Source organism: Anser brachyrhynchus (genome assembly GCF_964034855.1).
Source record: "Anser brachyrhynchus genome assembly, chromosome: Z".
NCBI lineage: Eukaryota > Metazoa > Chordata > Aves > Anseriformes > Anatidae > Anser > Anser brachyrhynchus.
In genome coordinates, this window is record NC_137697.1 from 1,453,953 (window position 1) to 1,472,290 (window position 18,338).

An 18,338-nucleotide genomic window follows, 5' to 3' on the forward strand; every position below is an offset into this window, starting at 1 on the left:
GCCTGAAGGAAACTTAGAGGCTTCAGTGAGCCTCCTTCAAAGAGTTAATTTTGCAGGCAATATGGTTTGCAAGAGGTTTATTTTATTTATTTATTTTTTTTTTTCAGGCAGGATATTTTCTCTCCCGCCTCCTTCTTTCCTCCCCCATCACCCTCCCTTTTCTTTTCTCCAACCCTGATTCATATGGAGCTGAGAAAAGAGACAGCTGGGAAGGATTTGAGCAGAGAAGTAGGATATGTATCTGAAAGTAATTTGAATAGTTTGTGAACCATGGTGTCCATTGGTTTGTAACACCTGGCTGTGTCAACTGTGTCAGGTTATGTCATGTTGTGGAGCTCAGTTTGACTGATGTGGCTGGATGGGACGAGGCTCAAACTGACATTGCAACAACCCAGGAAAACCGAAGAGGCAATTTTCTGTGAGCACGCCTGAAAAACTAGGAACTCTTTTTGAATCCAAACCAGCAAAACTCCTGCCTTAGCCTGAGCTAAAGGGAAGCAGCAGTTCAATGGCTGCCTCTATGCACTCGTAAAGGGGCGCAGAGGACATTGCCAGGTACTCTTACTGATGCAGAGCTTTGTTTTAACCCCTGGTCAGCCCCATGGTCCTCCCTAAGAAGGTCCTGGGGATAGGCCTCACAGCCTTGTCCCAAGTTAAATTCAGAGCAGCTCCCTCATTTCTGGTTGTTGATGTATTTTTTCCCTTAGCTTCTGTCAGATGATTTTAGAGGGAATTGCACTTCTGTACAGAAGCAAAGTGTTTGTCCTAGTAGACAGCACCTAAAAATAAGTAAGTAAATGCGGAGTCGTCTATTCCATGTAGCAAACCCAGTTTTCACAAGGAACTACATTTCTAAACAAAAGGAACACTTAATACCTTTTATTGACACTGGGGTAACATCCAGTAGCCCACATCATGGCATAAAAGGTTTAAACCTGATTTGAAGCCACTACTGTGTTCCTGTCTGTGGGAATTGAAGAGTTTACTGGTCTTCACTCAGGTTCAGTAGAGTTTGTTGGAAAGACTGTTTCTTGTCAAAGACAAGACAGAGTGCTTTAAACATGTAATTTCCTGTTTTGCCGTTATATAAAGGGTGTTGAAAAGGGTGATGATAAAGAGTTGGACAAAGCCCCCTCTGCATGATGATGTCTTCATTTCCCCACCTGCAAGAAGCCAAATGAATAGTACCACCAGGTTAACAGAGAAAATTATCAGATTCAGACTGTTTGCTAGCAAGCCTGACTCCTCTAGTTTCAGTGAAATTATCCCTCTACAGCAAAGTGGTATGTAATTCAAACACACCTCCAAAGAAAGCACAGAACTGATGAGCAGTAAATACCTCATAATAAAAAACTGCCATATATTCCTGCAAAACAGACTGCAGAATGGGCTGTCACTCATTTCCTCTTTAGATATACAACATACCTGGAAATGCACAAGCAAGAAAGGAATAGAGCATACCTTAGCTATTTATAGTTGCTTTTAAACCCCCTGGTCATTAAAGCATTGAAAGAAAGGGAGGGAATAATAGGAAAATATTTTTGCAATGCAAACTTATATTGTAAATATGCTTTTTCGAAAAGCAAAATATATATTTTTTCCTTTTTGTATTACTGTTAATGCTGATTTTAAATCTGACCCTTTCAGAAACACAGCACTTCTCAGAGTAAGACCTTTTAGAGTTAAATAACTCATGTAAAATCAATATATCTACAATTTTAAACATATAATTTGATGTGTATATTTGATATGCATATATTTAATATACATATATTTACCATTTGAGTTATGTTTTTTTTATAAGAAAGGAATGTTTTCTTTTGTTAATGTCTGTTGCCCATGCAGAGTATCCAAAGATAAAGATTTTAGCATCTGTAGGTAGACCTGATTCCATTATCATGTGCCCTTCAGTTCTGAGTCAATCTCCCTGATAATATCTCTAAAGCTGCCAGTTCCTGTTGGTGAGGCAAAGCAAAGATTCAGGCAAACTGTGGATAGAGACAAATGATGAAGAAACATTATGAAGATGTTTTCTCTTGCCAGGATATGGCTCTGATTGAGCAAATTGCTTAAGCATGTGCTTAACTTCAAATACATCAGATATCTTTTTACATTTAACTATGCACCAGCTTAAAGTTAAGCATGTTTTCAAGCGTCTTCATGAAAGTTACATGAAAGAGGAGGAACAGCACTGATGTCTAGTTGAGACAGACATTCCTAATGAGCCATTAGATCTCAACTAGCACTGGGAACTTTTTCCTTCCTGTGAAGCTTAAGGATTTATGTGAAGATTTTTTTTTTTTTCTTAGTAATTAATTCGGACCCCAACAGCGTGAAGATGGAAAGAAAAGGACCCTATTAAGACTTGATATTAAGTTAATAGCAGGTGACAGTGACTTCATCAAAAGCCCTGTGCAAAACATCAAGTAGATGGAAATTTCAGTTCTGGTACATTACTCAGCTCAGTATCATCAGACCTGCTTATCAGGGTCACAAAGATTATTTGTACATTATAAAAAGGAACTGTCCATCAAAATCAGTTAAAAAAAAATGCTGCTTTCCATTTCAGATTCATACTATCAGACCCAACTATGGAATGACAAACCAAACCAGGGGATGTTTTCTTAATCCCACTAATGAAACTAACCTTCCTTTCAGGGTTCACATCCATTAGAGGATGTCTCTTGCATAAGGGTTCAGATTCTGAACACTGAGCATCTCACCGGCTTGTGTACACTTGCAGTAAAGGGAAAATGAGCAGCTGGGAAAAAGCCTTGCCAAGTATTTTAAGAAGAAATGTAAAGGGCTCAAGCAGGTATCTAAAAAGGAAAGGAAATTTGCCTTTGCTCTGACTTATGCAGCCTTTGGGAGTGACTGCTAAAGACAGTGACTTAGAAATAAATGTTCTGGTTTATTTTAATTCTTAAAGTTAATTCTTTTTGCTGTTATAGTTAAATTAAAACAAACAAACAAACAAACAAACAAAAAACCACTTCATAGTTACATTAAACTTATAATAGCTATATACATAGTTATATATATACATATGTAAGAGAACTCCTTAATTTGTCAGTCATAACTGACAATAATTTAGGGCCCACATTTGATAATCTCAAGCTACTTTGCAAACATAGTTGTTCTGCAGTCAGTCCTCATTGCTTTACTCAACCTGGCAGTTGACGGTGCTCTGCTGCTGCCCTGCCTGGGTTGTACACCTCAGTGCCTCTTCTAGGCAAGACAAAAGTGACCTTGAGGAGTTTGGCTTTGCCTTGGTATATGCTGAGCACGCTGTCCCTGGCAAACCTGGATTTCAGGGTGTTCCTCCCCCCTTTCTTTTTTTCCTGTGCTACTCACTTACTGTTACCTCACAGTGTTCTGACCTTCCCTTATATTTTTTGGTCTCAGAAATGATCCAGAATTTTTAAGAGTATGAATTCTTGAAAAAGCATGTTTTTGTGTGTCTGTGTGTCTTATTTGTGTGTCTGTGTTTACTCACCCCACAAGGTCCTGTACACATAGTCATCTATATAGAGTCATAGTACATAGAGTCCTGGATATCACCATAGAAGCATTGTCTTGCTAAGTGTCATTTTTGATACCTTCTGCTGATTCTTGCAAATTGATTATTGTTGAAAGACACTGGGCTCAACGGACTTCTGGCCTGATATCTGCTAAGGCTGCCCTTGTGTTCTGACCCCTGTGCGTACCATACTTCAAAGTGAACACAGAAAATGTTGTAGGGCTCTTTTAAATATGGCATATCTCTATCTCTATCTTGCTTCTGCCCTTCTGTGTCACACAGAAGCCAATAGGACAGTTCTGATTAATACAGTAATTATGTGGTTATTAAAAACAGTAATCATCCAGGAATTATCCAGTGCTGTAAAAATCCCATAGACAGAAAATATATGAACATTTTTAAATTGAGCATTACAATTGTCTGCATATGCAAGAAGCAAAATGACACATAAAGAATTTTTAAGATCCCAAGGAAGTGCTCTGAACATGTTAAGAGAAAATGGTCTCCTCAATCAGGATGGAAGTGAGCATTGTGTAAGGAGCCAGATCCTGATTCGTCCTCTTGAAGGATGTTAGTGACTAAACAGTAGCTATTAATGAAGAGCAAAAATTTATAGCACATGTGTTGGATAGACTTGCACAAAATTAGGGCCATCTGAGGAGTTTATTCATCCTTACATAGCTCCTTCATTTCCAATTTCTGAGCCTGTTTTAATTTGTTATCAAAGTAATCTCTCGCTCCAGCTGGAGTCAGCAGTGTGTTTTGTTGTCTATGGGCCTGGCAGACTGTTCACTTTGAATAGGATTCTGTAAAGATTACCTGTTCTGCATCTGTGATGGTTTTCCAGGTGCCAGGAGGTACTGTTTTCAGATGAGAAACAGTGACAGGAATATGCAGACAATGCGGTTCTGCAGCTTTTCAGATCTGCATGGGTTTCATCAGCAACAAGCAACAGACAAAGGGAAAAGAGAAACAACCACGGCAAGTTAAGAAATGTAACAATGCAGCAAAATAATCTAGTTCTTCCTGAACAACACAGTAATGTTAACTCAGCCATTTCTCAAATAGGCTGAATTCTGAAAGGAGCTACATGGTCTCTATTGCCACATATTTAAATATGTATGAATTTCACACACTTCTACATAATTACAGATATTTACATGCATGAAATACCTGTGCAAAACAACCTGTTTACCAGTTAATTTTGAATTTAATTTACATCTAGCACAACTCCAATTATAGATGAATGGAGTGAAAATCTACAAGGAGCTTCAAAATAGAGAAAATAAAACAAAACAAAAGGAAAACAACAACAACAACAAACCACCATATATGAACTAACACAGGTTTGACCCCAAAAGCTATATTGTGAAGGACCTCAAACCAAAGATTGTTGTCACCTCCCAGCTGGGTGAGAGGATGATTCCCAGCCCTCAAGGGAGGAAAGATGTCTGGAACAGATTGGCCGTGACCTGGGCTGCATTTGGAAGCGGAGAAGCTCTGTTTTGCTGGAAATAGAGATTATCTTCATGATGCCCAGTGATGTTTCCTGAGGAGAGGCTGCAGAAGCTCAACATGGACACAACAGCTGGGTGAAGGACTGCAGCATGTGGAGGTGGTTGGGCCAGTTCAGGGGTTGAGGCAAAGGAAGATAAGCTCTGGAGCCACTGGGCTTGGGAGCTGCTGCAGAGGGTTTAACAGGAAGAAAACCAATCTGAGGCAGGAGCTTTAGAAAAGTAGTTTGACAAAACAATTGGATAAACTGAACCAGGAGATCCAGACAGACTAGTTCTGAATATCCCAAACAGTTGTAGGAGCTCAGTTTTCATTCAATTCACCATGTGTACTAATATCACTAGAAACACAGATCTAGTTTGGACCTGTGGGAGACAGCAAGACTGACCAGCTGGTGACTATATGCACTTTGTTTTTAGTCCAGAGAGCATTACTGCTTCTGTCTTAAAGGTGCTGATCTAACCTAACACCTGAAAGCTGTTGCAATTGCACATGCACTATTCCTCAGTCTCTAATTGAACAATAACAGGTTCTGAAGGAATTTAGGCCCTACTGGGAAGAGTGTCACAGGAAAATCTTCCTGTACATTATCAGGGTAAGTCCAAAAAATAAACTTTGTACACCACAGTTTAACTGCTGCGTAATAAACCGAGTCTCAAAGCTGGCCATCTTGGTTGTTCTGCATTTCATTTCCAAACCCTATTCAAACCATGACAGATCTGGGTACTGATGAAGGAGAAACATGTGGAGCAAATGGGATAATTGACATAGTTGAAATGAGTACATGTGGTCAGCTGTTCCCATAACGCTAGCAAGTCATGCTGCTTTTATCTTTGGATTGCTCTCTGGCCAATTGTTTTCCAAAATCCATAAGGCAAGAATTATGCCTACTCTGAAGATTGTATCGCTGTTCATAAAATAGGTTATTCCAGAAACTGCTAAGATGGGATAATGGCTGGCAGGGCCACAGGCTTTTAATAAGAATAAAAAATCTTCTGTAGTATATCATTTGATATGAGTGCTTGAAGAAGCCACATATAATGAGTACTGAGAATGCAATAATACTTTTATAATGGTGAATGTAGTATTTGAGGACTCTTTATATACTTGTGATAAATGGAAGGGAAGAATAACTTGCAAATGGAAGAACCAAGACTGAGTTTCCAAGTCTGTTCTTAGGTCTGAAGATAAAGGTCAGAAGATAGAGCAGCTATCACCTGGTATGCACCATGAACATAGTTTTTCTGTGTAAAGGTCTGTGGTATCAACTCTCAGACACCTCCTCAAGGGATTATTTCTTCTGTTGCTTTCTCTTTTTTTCTTTTTTTCTTTTTTTTTTTTTTTCCTAACCTATCATTTCAGCCAACGTGGTTTTTCAAGGGGAGAGCAGCACAACTGGCATTCAAACTCTTCTTACCTCTCTCATCGCTCATTCTGTGTTGTTTTTAGCCGATCTTCATTCCCGAACCTCATCTCTGTGACAACACCAGAGGGATCTGTCCTCCACTCTCTCCTCCTCCCCCTCTAAATTCATTTTTTTTCTCTGCACTGAGAGATCACCCCACTTCTTCTCTCTCCTGCCCTGCGTCATCCCCCCCGCCCCCCCATCCCATCACCAGAACCAGCTCAGTTGTAAGTGTTCAGGACAGTGGTAAATCAGATAAATAACAGAAAAATAACTTCTAATACTAAGGACTACTGTCCTTCTACCTGGGTTCCCAATATTTTCAATATCTTCTTGAATGCCACAGTTTAAACAACACTTTAAATTTGTTCTAAACCATTTATTCCCTCCAGCTTGCCTGTAATATAGTTGATAGACACAGGATTGCTGTCTGCTGTCTCCCTGTACCAGAAAAAATTAAAGGGGGGGAGGGGGGGGGGGAGAGAATAAGAGGGGGAACAGGGATTTTACCTAGATTAACATTTATTGTTGTTATTATTCAGTCAAAATAAAATTCCCCATTTTGAAATTGGCCATGCTATGGAAACTCAGAAATCACTCATTTTAGAAGCACTGAAATGTTTAAATTTGATAAGATAAAGTGCTTCATTTCAATCAAAATCTGTTACATGACATAAGCTGTATTACATAAATTATTATAATATTTCATATTGCAATATGGAACTCTAAAGAAATGTAAATGAAATATGTAAACCAAAACAAAACAAAATGAAACATTTTGTTTCAGAACCTGCCTTTTGAGAATTGTGCCGGTATTTCATTTTCCCAGAACACTTCTGATTTCAATGCACTGTTTTTTTTCTGATAAGAAATAATTGTGTTGAAAATGTTTTGCCCAGCTCCTGTCTGCAGTATAAAGTCACCAAGATAATCCATACACTTGTTGGCAGTTATATTGGAAGTAGTAAGAAATGACCAGGCATTGAGGCTGAAGTGCTGTTACCACCAGAAATAATTTTTCCAGGTTAAATTTGAGACACTTTAAGAGGATAGTATGGCAGAAGTTGGCACTATTTTCATCCATACTGTGCAAGTTATGTAGTTTGATAGAAGACTTCAATTTCCAAGGCTGTCATTTCAGCACCATTCATGAGTATCAGATTCATTAAAGTATTTTAACAGGTACCACAACTGTCTCTGAACACAATCCAATGAAGAGCAGAAAAGACATGCTTTGGTGAGTTCGGCCAGGCATCATGATATGTTGGTAGCATATTTAGTCAGAAGCAGAAAATCGACTTCCTTCCCCTCGAAGTAAACACACACCACATACACTTGTGATTGTAGCAAATTAAAGTCCTAATAGTGCCTGCCGGGTGGGCTTGTGAACTTGTAACCTTGTTGTTTATTTATCCATCTCCTACGAATCTCAATTTCTATCCACTCTTTTATTTTCAGGGAGCTTTACTCATCTTCCTCCTTCCCACTCCTCTTGCTGGGAGGCATCATTTTTCCCACTCTCGGTGTACTTATTTTCTTATTTGGTTAGAAATAGTTTCTCTCCTTTTCTGTATGTAGTTGTGTATTTTTTTAACATGTAAAATTAATTGAATTTAGAAAGAACAACACTTTTTTTTTTTTTAACCCAACATGAACTGTATTCTGAAAACGAGTGGAAACACTAATCATCTCTTTCTTCCCCTTTCCCTTTGTTCAGAGAACTGAAAAGTTGGCTTGACTGTTAAACAGGGATATGTTCTTCTCAAAGTTTGGCCAAGAAGGAATAATTTTTGTTAGGTCTTCCAACAGAATGAACATTGCCACTACTCTAAACTGTCCAAAACCAGTAAATAGAACTAAATCTATAATAGTCTGTATTAATGAGATATGTTGCCTGATATTTTTGGCCATTTTTTTTTCCCAATAACTATGAATATTATGTTGGGCATCATTGTAAGATAATTAAAGCTGAACATCATTTTTCATGGACTTAAGTTTTTAAATGAGAATAAGATCAACATGAACAAATAGACATCAACTCACTACAGTCTCAGAAGAACAAAAAACAAAACAAAACAAAACAAAACAAAAAACATTCACTATGACTGCAAGGAGACATTAACAAATGAGTGAACATATCTGATGTAAGGCCTGGATCTAGACTGATCTAGTAGCGCTAACTTCCTTTTGCTTCATGACACTTAAGATGAGGAAAGCAGTTACAACAAAGCCATTTGTGGATTTTTTATTTTTATTTTTTGCTATCTTCTATCAGTATCACAGTCTCCAGTACATATTCATTCAGTCAAAGAATGTGAAAAAATGTGTGTGGAAGTGGGACTTTATAGTATAAGAGGTGATATCAATACAAATAACAACATACATTCTTCCTTAAACTAAACAGGGAACCAGTCTGTGTAAGGACAAAGGAGCCTCTACCTTATGTGCCATGCTGAGGGGCTGTGAGACTTCACTGCAGCAGTATTGAATGCTCTGAAGCACCCTATCAGTAGGGAGGAAGCTTCCAGGACTGATAATGAATTGTTCTTTTTAATGGCATTGGCTTAAATCAAAGGCTGCAATGCTAACAGTGTTTTTTTCTTTTTTCCGTGTGTGTGTGTGTGTGTGTGTGTGTGTGTGTGTGTGTGTGTGTGCCAGTCACTGGAGTACAATGCTCTTGATGCTCTTGTCTGAACTCCCCAGCAAAGGGTTAAATTGTAAGGTAGCTGTGCACAGGAGGATCCTTTGTGCCTAATGACTGTGTTTCATCTGTGGTTAAGGGCAAGGGTGGGGAGAGAAAACCTCAGTTCCTTTCCAATTTTATTATAAAACTAATTTTATTCTTACACCTGCTAGCTCTCCCCCCTACCAAGTCTCCACTCCCCAGGCAGAGAGCTAGCAGTGCTCATAAATGCCTCTTAAAATAAAAATTTCTGTTCCATTAAACATATGAAAAATATGTTGCATTGAATACAGTTGGTTTGGGAAATCTGTTTTTATCCATTCTAACCAATCGTCCATACGAACTGCAGCTGCCACTAGTGGCATGGAATCTATTTTCTACTGCAAGTTTTAGGAACTCTGATTTTCTTCCAGAACATGGAAACTCGAGATGTCCATCATGCTGCTCCTAGGTCAGAAGCAGCCAGACTGCAAATTCAGTCTGGCTTGGTAAGCCTCCTGTTTACTGGAAAATGGCTTTAGGTTGCCAAGACTGCAGGTCCTGGCCAACTTTTTAGAGTGATTATGGAAAATCACTACAAATTTGGGGACACAGTTGACAGAAGTTCTAGAACTGAAAGATCCTGGCAGTCCTGGAGATAACAACTTGTGATGTTTATGGCCACATCTCTGGGTCAAGAATGGCAAAAGGAATTTTTGTAGTCAAGTCTACAGTGACAAGGTATGTCTTTCTGTCTTATTCTAATCTTGCTTTAAATACACTTTTCTCTCTGTGATCTTATCATATACTTTCAACACTTTGGAAAGTAGGTGTAATATTAGTTTTCCTTCAGACTGGAAATAGTCCACAATTAAACAATCCAGGTTCTCCACAAATACAAAGCTGCCACAACATGCCAGTGTCAGTGAAATTGTCTTACTTTTTTTTTTTTTTTTTTTTCCCTTAGCAATGTTCTGTGTGGTTTAATATTTGCAAAGTGCTTCGGAGACAAAAACGAGGTCAAGGCTTCTGTAACAGATGTGTGCACTGTGCAACTCCAGTGCAAAGCTCAGGTTCCTGGTAAATTACCAATTCTAGTTCTGGGCAACATTTGACTAATCCTTCCAAACAGAGTGCAGCAGATTTGCTGTTTTGTCAGAACAGCACGGATCAACAGAGAACTAGTTACAGTGAATGTTTCTCAAACAGTCAGACTGAAGAGTGATATATTAGGCTCCAGTTTCCACTATTTTGAAATAATAATGAAATCGGAGTGTGGTGTAATGACCACAAGGACACCTGGGTTCTTTAAGGATCAGTAACTGCTACTCCTTTATTGATGACATAATTTCAACTCTGTCTTATTGATGACATAACTTCCACCCTATCTTACTGAGGACAGGCTCCCTTCTTATACCATTCGCTCTACAGCAGTACTTTTCCACTAACTATTCATTGGTCAACAACTTTGCCTGGCAACAGCACCCAGCAACTTCCATGCCTTAACAGCTGGAGAACAGGCAACCCGAGACAGCAAGGTGTCTCCTGAATCACCCTTCTTTGTTCCTTTTAAACACTTTACACTTCTCCTGGCCTAATCGTTAAGAGTCTGATGTTATCACCAACTATGGGGCTTGTCGACCCCCATGGCCACACTCCCACATGGGAGTGTCGGTACAATCTTATTCCAGTGATGACATTGAAAATGCTTTTTCCTTGAGAAAACATTTCTATTTTAATCAAGGTATTTCCATCATAAAAGAATTTCTGAGTTGCTGAGGATTTCTTAGGTCCCATTAATTAGTAAGGAATACAATGGTTCAAACCTGTGGTCTAAAGTCACCAAACCACCCAGGTGAAAAACAATGAGAATAATCTTCGTGACTTTGTTCTTCTAAAGTTGAAAGTACTAATTTCAAATTTGTTCTCTTTTAAGACTCAATGCAAGAGTTTGTTGCTGGTTAGCCTTACTCTCTTACCTACTCACTTAGCCTTACTCTCCATAGGATGCTAGATGAACAGGGTGCTGGATTAGGTTAAGGTGGGGCTGAAAAAAATGTTGAAATTCCTTCAGCAAGGAATCCAGTCATTTACAAATCATTCATCAAATCCCATATGGACATTTTTATTACATCCCTGACAGTCTTCCCAAAGAAGCTGTGGCCAAGTCCATGTCTGCCTCCTCAACACTTTGACGCTCTCATCTGGCATTTCAGTAACCAGCAGCACTCTTTCATCAGTGCTGTTTTGACAACTACATCTGCAAATGTGGAGAGAACTGGGGACTGTTCATCTTATTTTAGTTATGGGAGCCATAAACTACAGAATCCCCTCCCCAAAATGACCGTTTTTACAATTGTAGGCTTAAGAGCTTTTCTGTTCATAAATAAGAAATGATGCAATTTGAGACAGTTACAGCTGACATACTGCTGTATCAATCATCACATGCTTTGCTCTGCAAGAACTGGGTTTAGGGAAGAATCAAAGGAAGTTGGCCATTAACATCTTCAGAACAATCAAAAGTGAGGTGTTTGTATGAATAATATGCATCTAGTCTTTAGAACTCCTTGCTCAAGAGTATTATGGAAGCTATGATTTTTAAAGGTGTCAAAAAGTTCCTAGAAAAACTTTCCACAGAGTTTCTAGAAGAAAAATCCAGGAAGTATACTCGAGGAAGTATAACTATATGATTGCTGTATTTCTTTATTTTTTTGCCAGGCATCTCTAATTATCAAATATTACCTTGTTATCCTAACCTCGTATCCTCTGTCCCCTGATGCTGAGCTAGATGGAACCTTGTTCTGATCCGGAATGGCCACCTTTATGTTCATGCAATCTGAACGTATATATATGTAAAGTCATTGTACGTACTAATTTCTTACTCATGAAAAACATCAAACCAGAGGCTCCAGAGAAGGATAAAACTAAAAAAAAAGTATTAATACATGCTAATACGATAAACACATTTGTTTTCACCCCATCTTGGTGTGCCACTCCTAACCATTTCTCCTAGAAGAATACTTTTAATGTCAGCCGCCTCCTCCAGGCTTGTGAAGCTGTCCTGATTTTAATTTCAAGCTTTCCATTGTGAGACCCAGAGCTGCAGCAACAGCAGCAAGACTTTATGGAAAACACCTGCGTGTTATTAAATGCCCCTGTAACTCTTACACAGGGCCAGGAAGGTGTTTCTTTGAGCTCCCTGAATAGCCCTGAGAAGTTACACAGAAGCTTGACCTCCTCTGAAATACTTTTCAGAGGCTGACTTCCATTCCTGCCTCCCTGCAAAGTCACCCACTTTCTCCTTGCACTGAGAGGTGCAGCAAAAATATGCTTTTAGCAGCAGTGGATTACACTGTCACCTGCACCCGCTCTGCTCCATTGGCTGATGTCTTGCAAGGCAGAAGCCAAGGCCATTGCTTCCCCACCTGCTTGAGGGAGAAGGGGAATAGCAGAGAATAATGTCTCCTAACTCCTAATATCTCCTAACATCGATTCAAAGTCTGGGCCGTGCAAGGGTATGGCTAGTAGTTCCTTCTGGATACCAGTCTGAACAGGGATATAGTGTAACCACAGTCCAATGTGTAAGAGTAACAAGGCAATTCTGTTTTAAAAAGACAGTCATTCAGTTATCAGGGATTTAGTTGCATCCTTTTTTGGGGGGAAAACAAACAAACAAAACAAAACAAAACAAAACAAAACGCTATAAGATGGAGTAGGATCTAAACCAGAGGGGCTTTTAGGGAAATTAAGAAACAAAACATCAACTTGAACTGAAAATGGCAACCATCCAGTAAGCAATTTTGGACCATCCCTTACAGTTCATTCTGACTATAGAAAGGTTGAAAACTCGCTATGGAAAATGCAGCTTTTTCTACTCTTTGCTAGAAGATTTTCCTCTCACAATATCTTGTCAAATATGCTTTCTGTTTCTGAAAAAGGGGTTAAAGTTTTCTGCTCTCCATTCAATCACAGAGGTTTATGAAATAGGGGAATCATAGGAAGGAAAGATGGGAGAGATCTATTAGGTTATTTTGTGCATCCCTTTGCCAAGGCAGGATTGCTCCCCGGAGTATATTCCAGAGTGCTTTGTCTAGTCCAGTTTTAAATGACTTAAGAAACTAGGCTTTCACCACTTCCCTTGGGAGACTGCTCTGCAGTCTAATAGTCCTCATTGCTAGGAAAGGTTTTTTTTCTTCTAACTGTCAGCCTTTTCTTTCCTTAAATTCATCCCATTTGTCCTAGTTATAGTCTCATTTAGTAGCTTAAAATTCCTTTTCCAGCTTAAAGTTTAAATTCTTCCAATGCTAGACAGTAGTAAGCATATTCCTTCCCTGTTTAGTTATATTAAAAAATCTCTTAAAGCTAGAAAACAATTGTGGAGATGGCAGGTGGCTTCTAATCTTCATGCAACTGTGCCTGGTGTGACTTTCAGAAATCTACTTCAGTTTTAACTTTATTCCCATTCAAACTTGTAGACTTTTCCCACTGATTTTAACTGAGGCAAGATGGGTAACGTAGGCTCAAATTTTGACATGAAGATGACATTGCTCAAAAGGCACAAGATATTTCCAGTATAAATCCAGATGGACCCTCAATTTCTTTCTTTCCTTTTCAGAACCAACCGATCACCACCACACCACCACCAAACAAATCAACAAATTAAAACCCAAGAAATAATTTTTTCTTTTTAATTTCCTTCTTATCATTTTATTTTCATGACAGAGCCTAAAAATAAAAAGAATAGTAAAAATAAAAATGCAATGTGTCATAAGAGTTTATGAATGTTTTTTAAAGAGTTTCAGAATTCACTGAGATCCTGAAACAGATGCTTGCATGGAAGGAGAAAATATTATCCTTATTAACCTTTCCTCTTGAAGAATGCTAGCAAAAAAGAAGCCATGCAGGGAAAACTATTTTAAATATCCTTTAGGGTGAAATTCGTGCACCATGTAATTTCCTTTAAAGTTCTATATTGGTGGTCTTTTACACAGAGGTGAATATTGCTTCAAGCCCTTGTCTACCAGGGGAAGTTACACCAGTTTAACCAAAATCAATTCAAAAACAGATACATTCAAAACTACACAAACCTTATGTTGACATTCATGGATTTCCCAATCTCAAGTTACCTTAAGCTGTCTTCAAACACTCCTTTAGACTGAAAATAAGAATGTCATAAAGTGTTTTGCACCACTTCTAATCTAAGCCTTAAGTTACATGTGTATGACTTGCCCCTATAGATATTGCCTTAGCTGGCAATTCTGAGAATAGGAAAGATTTCTTATCTCACCTCACCTGAAAGCAAATGTCATGCGTGGGTTTAATAAAAAGAAGCTTTATGAAAGATTTTATGACCAGAATCTTCATGCTCATCAGCATTTGTTTTTTGTCCTTTGTAAAAAAATGAGCAATGTATCCCATTTCAGGTTTACAGGAAGCTCTTGATTCTCATTTTGGTTAGTCTGTGTAATCCAAAGTAATTTTATATGCTTCAATCACATATATAGAGACTAAAAAACATTCTTAGGTCATTTATTCCTTAAACGAAACTAGTTTTTCCTAGTTTTCTTTTGGTTCCATTTTCTATGGAGTTGTGAAGGATTTATTCAAAATCATGTGATCCCTAAAATAATCATTATTCCCTATATTATGGGTAGTATTATATCCCATGCACTTTCACTTACAGGCATGTCTGTCAAAGGGACCATTTTTCAGCCTCACAGCTCCCATGGCTCTGTCACTTTCTTACTTACAGAGGCCCAAAATGGAAACTATTTTTCTTTTCATTATGAGCTGTCACTTTTTCATCTTGGCACTGCGATGATAGACTTCCATTCATCTTCTATATTACCTTTCCTGAAGCCTCTGACACAGACTGACACAATGCAAAATGCAAGAGATCTCAGAGCATACGTTGACAATTTCTGGGAAAGGCACTTTCTTGTCTTGGTTTGTTGTTTTAAATATATATTGAAAAATTCCAAGCTGTATGGTGCGTTGGAATGTTAGCAGGAGATTCTCTGTTTATTACGATCATTACAAAGAAATGCTCTGCCATACTGAATAAGAACTGCTGGTTATGGTATGGGATGGAATGTGATGTTGCCTTCGCCTTTCCTAAGGGTAAAGGGGAAAAAGATTACGGCAAATCAATGTTGACATCAGGGGATAAAAGGAAAATGGTCAGCAAGCCTTCATGTAGGGATGCACATTGTAACAACAAAGCCACCACCACCACATGGTGAGTCCAGTGGAAACACAAGGAAGTGCCTGCTTAAACTGCAGTGAAGAGACTGAGTTATTTTGAGAAAAGGAAATGATTTCAATCAACCTTGGAGCAGAAAAATCAGGCACCTATTCACATTCAGTGGCACTACATGAAATCTGAGGACAATCTTTCTCATCATTTAGGCTGCATTTCTCACCATGATTTCTGAGCAAATAGTATAAAAGACAATATAGGGGTTCACAGTAATTATGCTGTAAGGTACACATTCCTTCTGCATCGTTTCTGCATGACAGCCTTAAAATCCATCAAAAAAGAAAAAAAAAAGGAAAAAAAAAAACAAAACAGGATAAAGCAAATGTACAGGCCACAACAGGGTAGGAAAACATAGGTGCAACTTTCTATATCCCAGAGATCCTGGAAAACAAAATTATTTCACTAATAACCAGGACAAGTTAGCCAGACATGAAAACCATCAAAGTCAGAGATGAATGCAAATAACCACAAGCTACCCATCTCATTAGCTCTGTGGCATGGTATCTACCTTGGCGCATAATTCTTTTCTACCACATTAATGAAAAAAATCATTACAAATACACTTGGAGAAGATCTTGTTGTGAGAAAAATCTCAATAATTTTCTTCATGCAGGATCTACTGTGAAGCTATTTTATTCGCGATTGCAATGGCGGGCGTCCTGCCAATTAGGAGCACATTATAGTAAACATATCATACATAGCCTTTTATTCCTTACTACCTGACACATAATAACCTCCCCTGTTTCCTCATTGGCTGAGTACTACAGGTTCACAAGTTACTCAACACTTCTCTATACCATATATGTACAATTTTTATTTTTTTTTTGGATCAACCCTTTAATTTCTCCTTTTTACTTTTTTTTTCTTCTCCTTTCTTATGTTTTGAGAACTTGTGTTCTTTGTTTTACTGTTCTCTCACTGCTCATCCTGTTTTTCTCAAGCTTCTACCTTATTTTAGAACAGTGAGGCCTTCTACTGTCCACTTATGTACTTAGCATTTCTTCTTGTTATGACTACATAACTACCTTTGAATACAGAAAATTAGTTCTCTACTGCAAAAACACAACTTAGCTTCTCACATTGTGGAACTTGTGTGACCTGTAGATCTCTGGGTAACTTTGAGTGGCTTTAAGCAGTCCATAGAAGTCAATGAAGATTATGCCCATAAAGATATATAAAACAGTTCCTAGTAGAATACTTGGAGCCAGATTCTCACACCATCTGCACAGCATGACTGTTGAGTTACTTTCTGGATTGGTAATGAAACTCTCTGTCTCCCTCAGAGTTAAAACCAAGCAGTGACCTGGGAGAGAGAGCATGCTGAGCCCAGTGCCTCTAGGTAATTCAGTCAAAGCTGTTCCTGGTTTGGTCTCTCTGACCTACACAGTTCTCTTTTGCATCCTCAGCCAGTTCCATGTGTTTTCTTGCTGCAGACTGGGGAACATAACACATAATGTCAGTTTCATGCTGTAAAAACACCACTATAATGGTCTGCAACAGTATTTCAGATACTTTAAACTTGAAATAAAACAGAAATATGCCAATTATACCTTACAGCTACGGGAGTACAGATGGTGTCCAGAGAAGACATGCAAATAGTGTGGACTTGGTCCTACATGTGGCAGGATGGATGCCTTCGCTCAGCGTAGATACCACTCGACCACTTGTAGTGGAAACCAGTAATCATGCTCAGGGGCATAAACATCCTGCAAAGTAGATGTAGCCTATGAAAAGATATATTTTCAGCTGGCTTAAACTGGCAAGATGTCTATACTTCTCCTGAAACTTTTCAAAACATCCAAAAGTAATAATCTAATATATACTTCTCTCAAGATAAAATCAAACATAGTTTTCTTAACAGATACTTAGCTAACTATTCTTAAAAATCTCCTGTGATAAAAGCTCCACAACTTTACTAAGCAATCAACAGTAGTGCTTCAGTGTCTCTTCTATTAGGAAATTTAATCTTACTGAAACTTAAGCCCATTATTTCTAGTCCATGGATATGGAGAACAAAGCTTTTCTTTCTCCTTTGCAGCACCTTTTCTTGTACTGGTAGATTGTTATCATGTTCCTCTCAGTCATCCCTGTTTTTAAAGCCAAACAAAATCTAAATCTTTCAATCATTCCTCATAGATCGTGTTTTCTAGACCTTTGATCATTCTTGTTGCTATCCCTTGGACTCTCTCCAATTGTCTTACATATTTCTCAAAAATGGTATTTCAATACAGGACACCAAGTAAAGTAGAATAATAACTTCCTGTGTCTTTCAAACTATATGGATATCTGATGATCTTGTTTTGCATTAATTCATGTGTTCATGATTCTGTTCAGTCATTCTTGGCTTAAGACCTCAAGAACATACGAATAATAAATGTGAAAAGGGATTCAACCCAAGACTCAAACTGAAACTTTTCATTCATTAAATATTCTGATTAATTGCCGTGAATTTGCTGGGTTGTCAGACAAAATTATGTTTACAAGCTCCTGTCTTTCGCACGTTTTCTCCCATGGCTAACAAGCTAATACCTTAGTTTGCCTGTTACCTTACTGCATAAATTACATGTTTATATTTAAAGTCTCTATAATTTATTACTGTATATTAACTACCATGTAAAAACCTATATTTTACATAGGACAGGGTTACAAATACATGACTGCATCTTGAAACTGAAAAGTAGAATAAAAGGAGGTGAATAGAGGACAAAGAGCAGCAGCTGTGAACTCCAGCACTATTAGCAATTTCATTGAATATTCTACATGTGAATGAAGAAGTGTAAGCTACCTCTCAGAAAGAACTAGAGAAATTTGAAGACTTTTTTGATCTTGGAAAGAACATAACTTTTGAAAGGGTTTGGTTTCACAGAAGAATTTTAAAACTTTGGAGAGAAACTTTGGATCTTCTGTAACAGAGCTGAGGCAAAAATGCATGAGTGGTTGGAATCATTTCAGTGAGTTCAATGAATTTCCGATGGGA

General features: G+C 38.2%; 1 long non-coding RNA gene across 1 annotated transcript in view; it reads right to left on the reverse strand.

The window, feature by feature from the left end:
• The window catches only part of LOC308185190, a 12,277-nt gene extending 7,667 nt beyond the window's left edge, over nucleotides 1-4,610 (reverse strand). The window contains exon 1 of the long non-coding RNA XR_013943179.1: nucleotides 4,340-4,610. This is a non-coding gene — a long non-coding RNA (uncharacterized lncRNA). The remainder of the gene's footprint in view (nucleotides 1-4,339) is intronic.
• Nucleotides 4,611-18,338: the final 13,728 nt, after the last annotated feature.